Source organism: Phyllobates terribilis, unplaced genomic scaffold (assembly GCF_046119375.1).
Source record: "Phyllobates terribilis strain yellow unplaced genomic scaffold, ASM4611937v1 Scaffold_4__5_contigs__length_816908805, whole genome shotgun sequence".
Lineage (NCBI taxonomy): Eukaryota > Metazoa > Chordata > Amphibia > Anura > Dendrobatidae > Phyllobates > Phyllobates terribilis.
In genome coordinates, this window is record NW_027362764.1 from 25,238,818 (window position 1) to 25,251,037 (window position 12,220).

A 12,220-nucleotide genomic window follows, 5' to 3' on the forward strand; every position below is an offset into this window, starting at 1 on the left:
TCCTCACTGGTTCCTGGCCATCCTGGATTCGAGTCAGCACTGCTGCCAGGCCTTCTGTATAATGCTACATGTCATAGGGCTCTCCGGTTCTTGAAAAGCTTCATCCTCCTCAACTTCCCACACCATGGCCGCCTTCTTTGTGCCTCATTCAGCAGGGCATATAAGGGTGTAGCCACCTTGACAAGGCCCTCTATTCGTCAGTTGTACTCAACCAGTCCCCGGAAGCTCGGAGTTTGCTGATGTCGCTTGGCGTGGGCCACTGCTTGCACCTTTTGACTCCAAGGGCTGGATGCCCTCTATAGTCACCACATGTCTCAGGTGATTGACATCCTACTGGGCTTTAGCCTCTAGATGTTAAAAGTCACAGTATAAACAACCATCAGAAGTTTTTTCAGCAACACATAAAAAGTACAAACATCACGTGGAAAGGGTTAAGTAAGACATACTAAGTGAGAGTAAACAGATAACCAGCAGTGTCAGGGGAGGCCCCGACGCGTGTTTCCGTACTTCCTCAGGGGGCGTTCTGATCACATAACACAAATATCAATATATATTCATAAAGTTAGATGTAAATATGAATATATAATAGTAATGATAAGAGCTATCATTACACTGCTTAATCTGTATTACAGTGCGCTACCCATAAATGACCACACGAGGACAGCATACTCCAATATATTGCAAAGTACTCAGGAAAGGAGCTGCCTAAAGTGCGTTGCTGAGTCAGGGCTGATCTGGCCACCAAAGTTATCAACCAGATATTCACTGACCAATCATATAAACACAACACTGTTATTTTCTCGCATTTTTCATGAACTGAACTCAAAGATCTCAGACTTTTTCTATGGACACAAAAGGCATGTCTCTCTCCCTATTGATCATACGTATCTAGATCTGTGTTCGTGAGCTCTTCTCCTCTGCCGAGATCATCCGTCCTCCTCACCGGTGTGACATATCCAGATAATGTGTCTAGATCTGTTAGTGAGATCTTCTCCTCTGCCGAGATCATCCGTCCACCTCACCGGTGTGACATATCCAGATAATGTGTCTAGATCTGTGTTAGTGAGATCTTCTCCTCTGCCGAGATCATCCGTCCACCTCACCGGTGTGACATATCCAGATAATGTGTCTAGATCTGTGTTAGTGAGATCTTCTCCTCTGCCGAGATCATCCGTCCACCTCACCGGTGTGACATATCCAGATAATGTGTCTAGATCAGTGTTAGTGAGATCTTCTCCTCTGCCGAGATCATCCGTCCTCCTCACCGGTGTGACATATCCAGATAATGTGTCTAGATCTGTGTTAGTGAGACCTTCTCTGCCGAGATCATCCGTCCTCCTCACCGGTGTGACATATCCAGATAATGTGTCTAGATCTGTGTTAGTGAGATCTTCTCCTCTGCCGAGATCATCCGTCCTCCTCACCGGTGTGACATATCCAGATAATGTGTCTAGATCTGTGTTAGTGAGATATTCTCCTCTGCCGAGATCATCCGTCCACCTCACCGGTGTGACATATCCAGATAATGTGTCTAGATCTGTGTTAGTGAGATCTTCTCCTCTGCCGAGATCATCCGTCCACCTCACCGGTGTGACATATCCAGATAATGTGTCTAGATCTGTGTTAGTGAGCTCTTCTCCTCTGCCGAGATCATCCGTCCACCTCACCGGTGTGACATATCCAGATAATGTGTCTAGATCTGTGTTAGTGAGCTCTTCTCCTCTGCCGAGAACATCCGTCCTCATCACCGGTGTGACATATCCAGATGATGATCAGACACACGATTATTGCACAGGTGCCATAGGCGGCCACAACAAAAGTCCACTCTAAAATGTACAGTACAGTATTGTGAGGTCCGGGGGGTCAGGAAACCAGTCAGTATCTGGGGTGACCACCATTTACCTCACGCAGTGCGACTCGTCTCCTTCGCATAGAGTTGATCCGGTTGCTGACTGTGGCCGGCGGATTGTTGCTCTGCTCCTCTTCGATGTGCGAAGTTGCTACATATTGGCAGGAACTTGAGCACGCTGTCATGTACGCCTATCCAGAGCATCCCGAACATGCTCAATGGGTGACGTGTCCGGTGAGCGCGCTGCCATGCAAGAACTGGGATGTTCCCAGCTTCCAGGAATTGTGTACAGATCCTTACAACATGGGGCCGTGCGTTATCCTGCTACAACATGGGGCCGTGCGTTATCCTGCTACAACATGGGGCCGTGCGTTATCATGCTACAACATGGGGCCGTGCGTTATCATGCTACAACATGGGGCCGTGCGTTATCATGCTACAACATGGGGCCGTGCGTTATCATGCTACAACATGGGGCCGTGCGTTATCATGCTACAACATGGGGCCGTGCGTTATCATGCTACAACATGGGGCCGTGCGTTATCATGCTGCAACATGGGGCCGTGCGTTATCATGCTGCAACATGGGGCCGTGCGTTATCATGCTGCAACATGGGGCCGTGCGTTATCATGCTACAACATGGGGCCGTGCGTTATCATGCTGTAACATGGGGCCGTGCGTTATCCTGTTGCAACATGGGGCCGTGCGTTATCCTGTTGCAACATGGGGCCGTGCGTTATCCTGTTGCAACATGGGGCCGTGCGTTATCCTGTTGCAACATGGGGCCGTGCGTTATCCTGTTGCAACATGGGGCCGTGCGTTATCCTGTTGCAACATGGGGCCGTGCGTTATCCTGTTGCAACATGGGGCCGTGCGTTATCCTGTTGCAACATGGGGCCGTGCGTTATCCTGCTGCAACATGGGGCCGTGCGTTATCCTGCTGCAACATGGGGCCGTGTGTTATCCTGCTGCAACATGGGGCCGTGCGCCAACCTGCTGCAACATGGGGCCGTGCGCCAACCTGCTACAACATGGGGCCGTGCGCCAACCTGCTGCAACATGGGGCCGTGCGCCAACCTGCTGCAACATGGGGCCGTGCGCCAACCTGCTGCAACATGGGGCCGTGCGCCAACCTGCTGCAACATGGGGCCATGCGCCAACCTGCTGCAACATGGGGCCGTGCGCCAACCTGCTGCAACATGGGGCCGTGCGCCAACCTGCTGCAACATGGGGCCGTGCGCCAACCTGCTGCAACATGGGGCCGTGCACCAACCTGCTACAACATGGAGCCGTGCGTTATCCTGTTGCAACATGGGACCGTGCGTTATCCTGCTGCAACATGGGGCCGTGCGTTATCCTGCTGTAACATGGGGCCGTGCTTTATCCTGCTGCAACATGGGGCTATGTGCCAACCTGCTGCATCATGGGGCCCAGCGTTATCATGCTGCAGCATGGGGCCCTACTTTATTATGCTGCAACATGGGGCCGTGCTTTATCCTGCTGCAACATGGGGCCGTGCGTTATCATGCTGTAACATGGGGCCGTGCGTTATCCTGCTGCAACATGGGGCCGTGCGTTATCCTGCTGCAACATGGGGCCGTGCGTTATCCTGCTGCAACATGGGGCCGTGTTTTATCCTGCTGCAACATGGGGCCGTGTTTTATCCTGCTGCAACATGGGGCCGTGCGTTATCCTGCTGCAACATGGGGCCGTGCGTTATCCTGCTGCAACATGGGGCCGTGCGTTATCCTGCTGCAACATGGGGCCGTGCGTTATCCTGCTGCAACATGGGGCCGTGCGTTATCCTGCTGCAACATGGGGCCGTGCGTTATCCTGCTGCAACATGATGGTGGTGGTGGATGAATAGCACAACAATGGCCTCAGGATCTCGTCACGGTATCTCTGTGCATTCACAATGGCATCAATAAAATGCACTATTGTCCATAACATACGCCTGCCCGTACCATAACCCCACCGCCACCATGGGCCACTCGATTCACAACCTTGACATCAGCAAACCGCTCACCCACACATCGCCATACATGCAATCTGCCATCTGCTCTGTACAGTGAAACCGGGACTCATCCGTGAAGAGAACACCTCTCCAGACGCCATCCAATGTCAGCATTTGCCCACTCAAGTCGATTATGACGTCAAGCTGCAGTCAGGTGGAGACCCCAATGAGGAAAATGAGCTGCAGTCAAGTGGAGACCCCGATGAGGGCGACAAGCTCCAGTCAGATGGAGACCTCATCGAGGAGGACGAGCTCCAGTAAAATGGAGACCCCAATGAGGACGATTAGCTTCAGTCAGGTGGAGACCCCGATGAGGACGATTAGCTCCAGTCAGATGGAGAACCCGATGAGGAGGAGGACGGCCGGCAGTCAGGTGGAAATCCCGATGAGGAGGACGAACTGCAGTCAGGTGGAGACCCTGATGAGGAGGACAAGGTGCAGTCAAGTGGAGAACCCGATGAGAAGGACGGGATGCAGTCAGGTGGAGACCCTAATGAGGAGGACGGAATGCAGTCAGGTGGAGACCCTGATGAGAACAAGGTGCAGTCGGATGGAGACCCCGACAAGGAGGACGAGCTGCAGTCAGGTGGAGACCCCGACGAGGAGGACGAGCTGCAGTCAGGTGGAGACCCCGATGAGAGCGATGAGCTTCCCTGAAATGCTTTCTGACAGTTTGTGCAGAAATTCTTTGGTTATACAAACCATTTGTTGCAGCAGCTGTCCAGGCGGCCGGTCTCAGACCATCTTAGAGGTGAAGATGTTGATGTCCGGGGCTGGGGTGGTTACACATGGTCTGCGGTTGTGAGGCCGGTTAGATGTGACTCGCCCCCAGGGTGCCGTGGGGCACCCGGCAGCCGGGCCTAAGGCTGCCTGTGGGGAATATCACGGTGGCTGGCCCGGGGCGGTCAACCCAAAAAAGGGGCAGCTCGGGAGTACCTGGCAGAACCCCACTTTCTCGTGTTCCTTTCTAGACCGTCTTCACGCTGGGTCTTTTTTCCCACTACCCTGCGCTTCCCCACTCTGGATCCTATTCGGGTACTCTGAAGAACCCTCCTGTCCGTCGGAGTTGCACAGACTTGCTTGACCTTACTTGAATTAGAATGGGGGTTCGGCAACTGGCTATAGAAACCCAAAGCCTCCAGTTTTTCCAGCCGAGGCTTGAAGCGGCACGACTGGGCCAGGGGCCGGTCCCTTTCTTGCGGCCTAGATCCTCCTGACACTTGGCAGGTTCGGGGCGTACGGGTGCCGTCCGCACTCGCCGTACCCCCTATGATCCCAACTTGTAGAACCGAGCCTACTCCCTGCTCCCCTCCTGGGCCTCTTAGACTAGGCCCTTTTGTGGAGCAGAGCTCCTAGAGAGACTCTGCTCACTGACCGTCTGTACTGTACTACTCCATCTCTGTCTGATCTCCACCCACACCCACTACTGGTTCCCCCTACCTTTGGGTTCCCCCCACTCCAGCCAGGGGCTGGGCTCAGCAGAAAACTACATTGCGTCTTGCCCCTCCAGCTGGCCTGGAGCGGTGTAGTGTTGGATGCAGGTGTTGGGGTTCCGTGCAGCACTCCCTCCCTCCTTACCTGAGTGAAGGGAGACACCACACCTCTGGGTGAGGTGCAGTACCTCTGTGGCGACTGAACCCTCAGGGGCGCCACACTCCCCCCTGGTAAAACACAGCACGTCTGCGAGCTGGAACAGAGTAAAACGGTATAAATGACATGCAATATTTTTAAGATGCATTCGCATATAAGATAGCAACACATAACATTTCTTCCCTTTATGGGAGGCACATTTTCTTGAACGTTACAGGTTCTCATAAGTCTATAAAACATTGCAGAACATTATAAGAGCACTTTTCATATAAACCATTTTTCAAGAGAGTTCCTGCACCAAGGTGCAACAGTAGCAGCATGAGGGACCCGTCCGCAAACCCTCAACGTAGGCCCTGGGCGTGGCTGCAGGGCATAGGCGATCCAGATACTGGACCTCGTCTTCTGCCACGCCAAACGGGTTTTTGTTCTGAGGTATCTTTGTATGTATAAAACCAATAGGGGGCACTTTAGGAAGTGCAACTTATGTACATGGGAAAGTTTTTAGGGCGATCACTGTCCTCATCCCTACTGTCTCTTTACCCTGAGGGGTACTTAAGGGTGCACATAATAGACAAAACTGCAAACACTGCACCCTGATGGGTCTCTATATACAATTTATGTTCAGTCCCAATACTGTTCCTAGTAATGGGGACTCCGCCTGCGGTACTTTTCATTTTTCCCTGACCCAGCCGGGTCATGAGGTATATCCTGTGGGGGCGTGTCCTCAATCACACGGTACACGTGCAACGCGTACCAGCCACGTTCACCATGGTGTCGGGTGAACGTGACTCGATCCCCCGGATACAGGTTCCGGTCGGGATGGCCTTCCTCCAGCTCTGGCTCCACATCCCGCCGGTTCACAAATATGTCCCTTTCAAACTCGGCACTCCTGACGAAGCTCACCCAGCCTTTAGGTTGAACTTGACCACGAGGCCTTCCTCGCGGGAGCTGGGGTGGGTCGACTCCACCTGGCGGACCTGCGCCTTTGCGGCCTTGTCACGGGCCTCCAGGTGCTCACAGCGGGCCTGTCGCGCACGCCGCTCCCTCTCCAGTTGCCGGAGCTCCCGCCTGCAAAACTCTTTCCTCTGCTGAGCGGCAGCCTCGGTCTCCTGGGAGAACCCCATCAGGTCCCCCCCCCGGTTGTCCCAGCATAACTCTTCTCCGCCGGGGCAGGCAACTGGGGGCGCTGGCATCGGGAGGAGCGGGCACGGCTGCTGGTCCTCAAACCACGCGGACCAGTCGAATACTGGCGCGCCGTACACCCACTCTGGTGCCGGAGGTGGCGGTTCTGGGAGGGAACCGAGCAGCGAGCGCTGTTCTTCAGTGCCCGGGAGTAGAGGTTCTGGGAGTGCACTCGATGGCAGGTCCTCTGGGTCAACGCCCGGGGGTGGAGGTTCCAGGCTGCAGAGCTGCTCTAGAGTGGGCATTGCGGTGAACGGGGAGTGCTGGTGGATAAGGCCCAGGAGCAGGTCGGCGCATGCAGCGCCCGGGACAGGGGACTCTTTCCTTCCTGCTCCTGTGTGCACGGCCTCCTGGTAGCCAGTGAGCTCCACCGGGGCTGGGGTGCTGCTGCTGGTTTCCGGTGCTGCCCTCCGCCGTGCCGCCAACTTTTCTAGCAGCTCGCTTCTCCACCTTGCGACCGCTTTTTGCTGGGCCCGCTCCACTTGTTGGCCCAGCTCGAGGACCTCGCTCTGGAGGAACTCCACGTCCTCCGGGGACCACTTTCCAACATCTCCCTCCAGGGTGAAGGGAGTTGCTCGATGCTCCAGCAGGCCAGAGGCGGAGGCTTGCTCTTTGCGTTCTTCCATCTCGGCTGCTGGGTGCGGTCTGGCTAGACTGATTAAAGCCACACCTTGTCTCCATTCCTTCTCTCCGCCTCCTCTCTTCTTTCGAGGGCGGTCCCATGGCAACTTGCTGTCGGTCACTCAATGTGACAGCCTCCCTGTTTTAACGGACACATCTATGTGGACAGTCACTGTTGCAAGGGGCAGGGCCTGCTTTTGGCGCCATTCTGGGACCCGGCTCACGATAGGAGGTTCCATTTTGTTGTCTTTTAGCATGCAGATAATGGCGCCCGTTCTTCTGGGGCGGGCGCCACATTCAATGTGGAAAAACAGTTCTTTAGGCACACAATACTTGCAGATGGCGAGCTGGTCACATATCCTGTTCGTGACGCCAGAAGGATGACTCGCCCCCAGGGTGCCGCGGTGGCTGGCCCGGGGCGGTCAACCCAAAAAGGGGGAATTGTAAAAATAAATAAAATAAGTTTGTGACGCCACCTGTGGTGTCTGGTGAGGATCACCAGCGCTGAGGCAGGTGTTAAGGCAGCTTGTCATGGAAAGGCTCCCCACAGGTGGAGCAGGCCTCAGCGCAGTGAAGATGATGGTGGGTTGCGCTGGGCGTTGTAGTGCAGGGGAACAATGGCGTCAGTGAAAGAATGGACGGAGGCAGAGCAGTGCAGTCATCCGAGTTTTTACTCACAGTTCTTAAGACAACTCCACAGGTGCACCGTACAGATGCTAGCCTCCCACATCGCAGTGCGTTCACCAGGCAGGGGTCCAGTCCTTCCTCAGGCAGCTCGGGAGTACCTGGCAGAACCCCACTTTCTCGTGTTCCTTTCTAGACCGTCTTCACGCTGGGTCTTTTTCCCTACTACCCTGCGCTTCCCCACTCTGGATCCTATTCGGGTACTCTGAAGTCCCTCCTGTCCGTCGGAGTTGCACAGACTTGCTTGATCTTACTTGGATTAGAATGAGGCTTTGGCAACTGGCTATAGAAGCCCGATGCCTCCGGTTTTTCCAGCCGAGGCTTGAAGCGGCACGACTGGGCCAGGGGCCGGTCCCCTTCTTGCGGCCTAGATCCTCCTGACACTTGGCAGGTTCGGGGTGCCGTCCGCACTCGCCGTACCCCTGCTCCCCTCCTGGGCCTCTTAGACCAGGCCCTTTTGTGGAGCAGAGCTCCTAGAGAGACTCTGCTCCATGACAGTCCTCACTGACCGTCTGTACTGTACTACTCCATCTATGTCTGATCTGTCACCCTAAGATGACCTCTGGTCTACGATGGTCTCCATATCACAGAGGCTCCTTCTCTCCTAATTTCGGCACAGAGCTGACAATATCCCCCCCGGCCCCGACCTGACGGCTCCAGACAGCTGCACCATCACCCTCCTCATCCTCAATGGCCGGCAGGAATCTCCATATGTTCCCAGTCCTGTGCAGCTGCCAGGAGTCAATCAAGAAGAGGAGGGGGAGGAGGGTCCCTGCAATCTTCAGGAGGTTACGCTGGACTTCGAAGCCATCAGTGTCTGCACGTCCTCGAGCACTAAGCAGCCTCTCCAGGACCCCGCTGTCTGCCGTCCTCGAGCACTAAGCAGCCTCTCCAGGACCCCCCTGTCTGCCGTCCTCCAGCACTAAGCAGCCTCTCTAGGACCCTGCTGTCTGCCGTCCTCCAGCACTAATCAGCCTCTCCAGGACCCCGCTGTCTGCCGTCCTCCAGCACTAAGCAGCCTCTCCAGGACCCCGCTGTCTGCCGTCCTTCAGCACTAAGCAGCCTCTCCAGGACCCCGCTGTCTGCCGTCCTCCAGCACTAAGCAGCCTCTCCAGGACTCCGCTGTCTGCCGTCCTCCAGCACTAAGCAGCCTCTCCAGGACCCCGCTGTCTGCCGTCCTCCAGCACTAATCAGCCTCTCCAGGACCACGCTGTCTGCCGTCCTCCAGCACTAAGCAGCCTCTCCAGGACTCCGCTGTCTGCCGTCCTCCAGCACTAAGCAGCCTCTCCAGGACTCCGCTGTCTGCCGTCCTCCAGCACTATGCAGCCTCTCCAGGACCCCGCTGTCTGCCGTCCTCCAGCACTAAGCTGCCTCTCCAGGACCCCGCTGTCTGCCGACCTCCAGCAGTAAGCAGCCTCTCCAGGACCCCGCTGTCTGCCGTCCTCCAGCACTAAGCAGCCTCTCCAGGACCCCGCTGTCTGCCGTCCTCCAGCACTAATCAGCCTCTCCAGGACCCCGCTGTCTGCCGTCCTCCAGCACTAATCAGCCTCTCCAGGACCCCGCTGTCTGCCGTCCTCCAGCACTAAGCAGCCTCTCCAGGACCCCGCTGTCTGCCGACCTCCAGCAGTAAGCAGCCTCTCCAGGACCCCGCTGTCTGCCGTCCTCCAGCACTAAGCAGCCTCTCCAGGACCCCGCTGTCTGCCGTCCTCCAGCACTAAGCAGCCTCTCCAGGACCCCGCTGTCTGCCGTCCTCCAGCACTAAACAGCCTCTCCAGGACTCCTCTGTCTGCCATCCTCCAGCACTAAGCAGCCTCTCCAGGACCCCGCTGTCTGCCGACCTCCAGCAGTAAGCAGCCTCTCCAGGACCCCGCTGTCTGCCGACCTCCAGCAGTAAGCAGCCTCTCCAGGACCCCCGCTGTCTGCCGTCCTCCAGCACTAAGCAGCCTCTCCAGGACCCCGCTGTCTGCCGTCCTCCAGCACTAAGCAGCCTCTCCAGGACCCCGCTGTCTGCCGTCCTCCAGCACTAAGCAGCCTCTCCAGGACCCCGCTGTCTGCCGTCCACCAGCACTAAGCAGCCTTTCCAGGACCCCGCTGTCTGCCGTCCTCCAGCACTAATCAGCCTCTCCAGGACCCCGCTGTCTGCCGTCCTCCAGCACTAATCAGCCTCTCCAGGACCCCCACTGTCTGCCGTCCTCCAGCACTAATCAGCCTCTCCAGGACCCCCGCTGTCTGCTGTCCTCCAGCACTAAGCAGCCTCTCCAGGACCCCGCTGTCTGCCCTCCAGCACTAATCAGCCTCTCCAGGACCCCGCTCTCTGCCGTCCTCCAGCACTAATCAGCCTCTCCAGGACCCCGCTGTCTGCCGTCCTCCAGCAGTAAGCAGCCTCTCCAGGACCCCGCTGTCTGCCGTCCTCCAGCAGTAAGCAGCCTCTCCAGGACCCCGCTGTTTGCCGTCCACCAGCACTTAGCAGCCTTTCCAGGACCCTGCTGTCTGCCGTCCTCCAGCACTAATCAGCCTCTCCAGGACCCCCGCTGTCTGCTGTCCTCCAGCACTAAGCAGCCTCTCCAGGACCCCGCTCTCTGCCGTCCTCCAGCACTAATCAGCCTCTCCAGGACCCCCGCTGTCTGCCGTCCTCCAGCAGTAAGTAGCCTCTCCAGGACCCCGCTGTCTGCCGTCCTCCAGCACTAATCAGCCTCTCCAGGACCCCCGCTGTCTGCCGTCCTCCAGCAGTAAGCAGCCTTTCCAGGACCCCGCTGTCTGCCGTCCTCCAGCACTAATCAGCCTCTCCAGGACCCCCGCTGTCTGCTGTCCTCCAGCACTAAGCAGCCTCTCCAGGACCCCGCTGTCTGCCGTCCTCCAGCACTAAGCAGCCTCTCCAGGACCCCGCTGTCTGCCGTCCTCCAGCACTAATCAGCCTCTCCAGGACCCCCGCTGTCTGCTGTCCTCCAGCACTAAGCAGCCTCTCCAGGACCCCCGCTGTCTGCTGTCCTCCAGCACTAAGCAGCCTCTCCAGGACCCCGCTGTCTGCCGTCCTCCAGCACTAAGCAGCCTCTCCAGGACCCCCGCTGTCTGCTGTCCTCCAGCACTAAGCAGCCTCTCCAGGACCCCGCTGTCTGCCGTCCTCCAGCACTAAGCAGCCTCTCCAGGACCCCGCTGTCTGCCGTCCTCCAGCACTAATCAGCCTCTCCAGGACCCCCGCTGTCTGCCGTCCTCCAGCAGTAAGCATCCTCTCCAGGACCCCGCTGTCTGCTGTCCTCCAGCACTAAGCAGCCTCTCCAGGACCCCGCTGTCTGCCGTCCTCCAGCACTAATCAGCCTCTCCAGGACCCCCGCTGTCTGCCGTCCTCCAGCACTAATCAGCCTCTCCAGGACCCCCGCTGTCTGCCGTCCTCCAGCACTAATCAGCCTCTCCAGGACCCCCGCTGTCTGCTGTCCTCCAGCACTAAGCAGCCTCTCCAGGACCCCGCTGTCTGCCCTCCAGCACTAATCAGCCTCTCCAGGACCCCGCTGTCTGCCGTCCTCCAGCACTAATCAGCCTCTCCAGGACCCCCGCTGTCTGCCGTCCTCCAGCAGTAAGCAGCCTCTCCAGGACCCCGCTGTCTGCTGTCCTCCAGCACTAATCAGCCTCTCCAGGACCCCGCTGTCTGCCGTCCTCCAGCAGTAAGAAGCCTCTCCAGGACCCCGCTGTCTGCCGTCCTCCAGCACTAATCAGCCTCTCCAGGACCCCGCTGTCTGCCGTCCTCCAGCACTAATCAGCCTCTCCAGGACCCCGCTGTCTGCCGTCCTCCAGCACTAATCAGCCTCTCCAGGACCCCGCTGTCTGCCGTCCTCCAGCACTAATCAGCCTCTCCAGGACCCCCGCTGTCTGCCGTCCTCCAGCAGTAAGCAGCCTCTCCAGGACCCCCGCTGTCTGCCGTCCTCCAGCACTAAGCAGCCTCTCCAGGACCCCCGCTGTCTGCCGTCCTCCAGCACTAATCAGCCTCTCCAGGACCCCCGCTGTCTGCCGTCCTCCAGCACTAATCAGCCTTTCCAGGACCCCCGCTGTCTGCCGTCCTCCAGCACTAATCAGCCTCTCCAGGACCCCGCTGTCTGCCGTCCTCCAGCACTAATCAGCCTCTCCAGGACCCCGCTGTCTGCACGTCCTCCAGCACTAATCAGCCTCTCCAGGACCCCGCTGTCTGCCGTCCTCCAGCACTTATCAGCCTCTCCAGGACCCCCGCTCTCTGTCCTCCAGGTAACTCTCCGTTCTTCACCTCCAGATTTGTCGGTTCCTGGGATTGT

At 57.4% G+C, this 12,220-nt stretch overlaps 1 protein-coding gene across 1 annotated transcript in view; it reads left to right on the forward strand.

The window, feature by feature from the left end:
* LOC141264605 (uncharacterized) overlaps nucleotides 1-12,220 on the forward strand; it is a 69,741-nt gene that overhangs the window by 8,029 nt on the left and 49,492 nt on the right. The gene's annotated exons all lie outside the window — the stretch shown is intronic.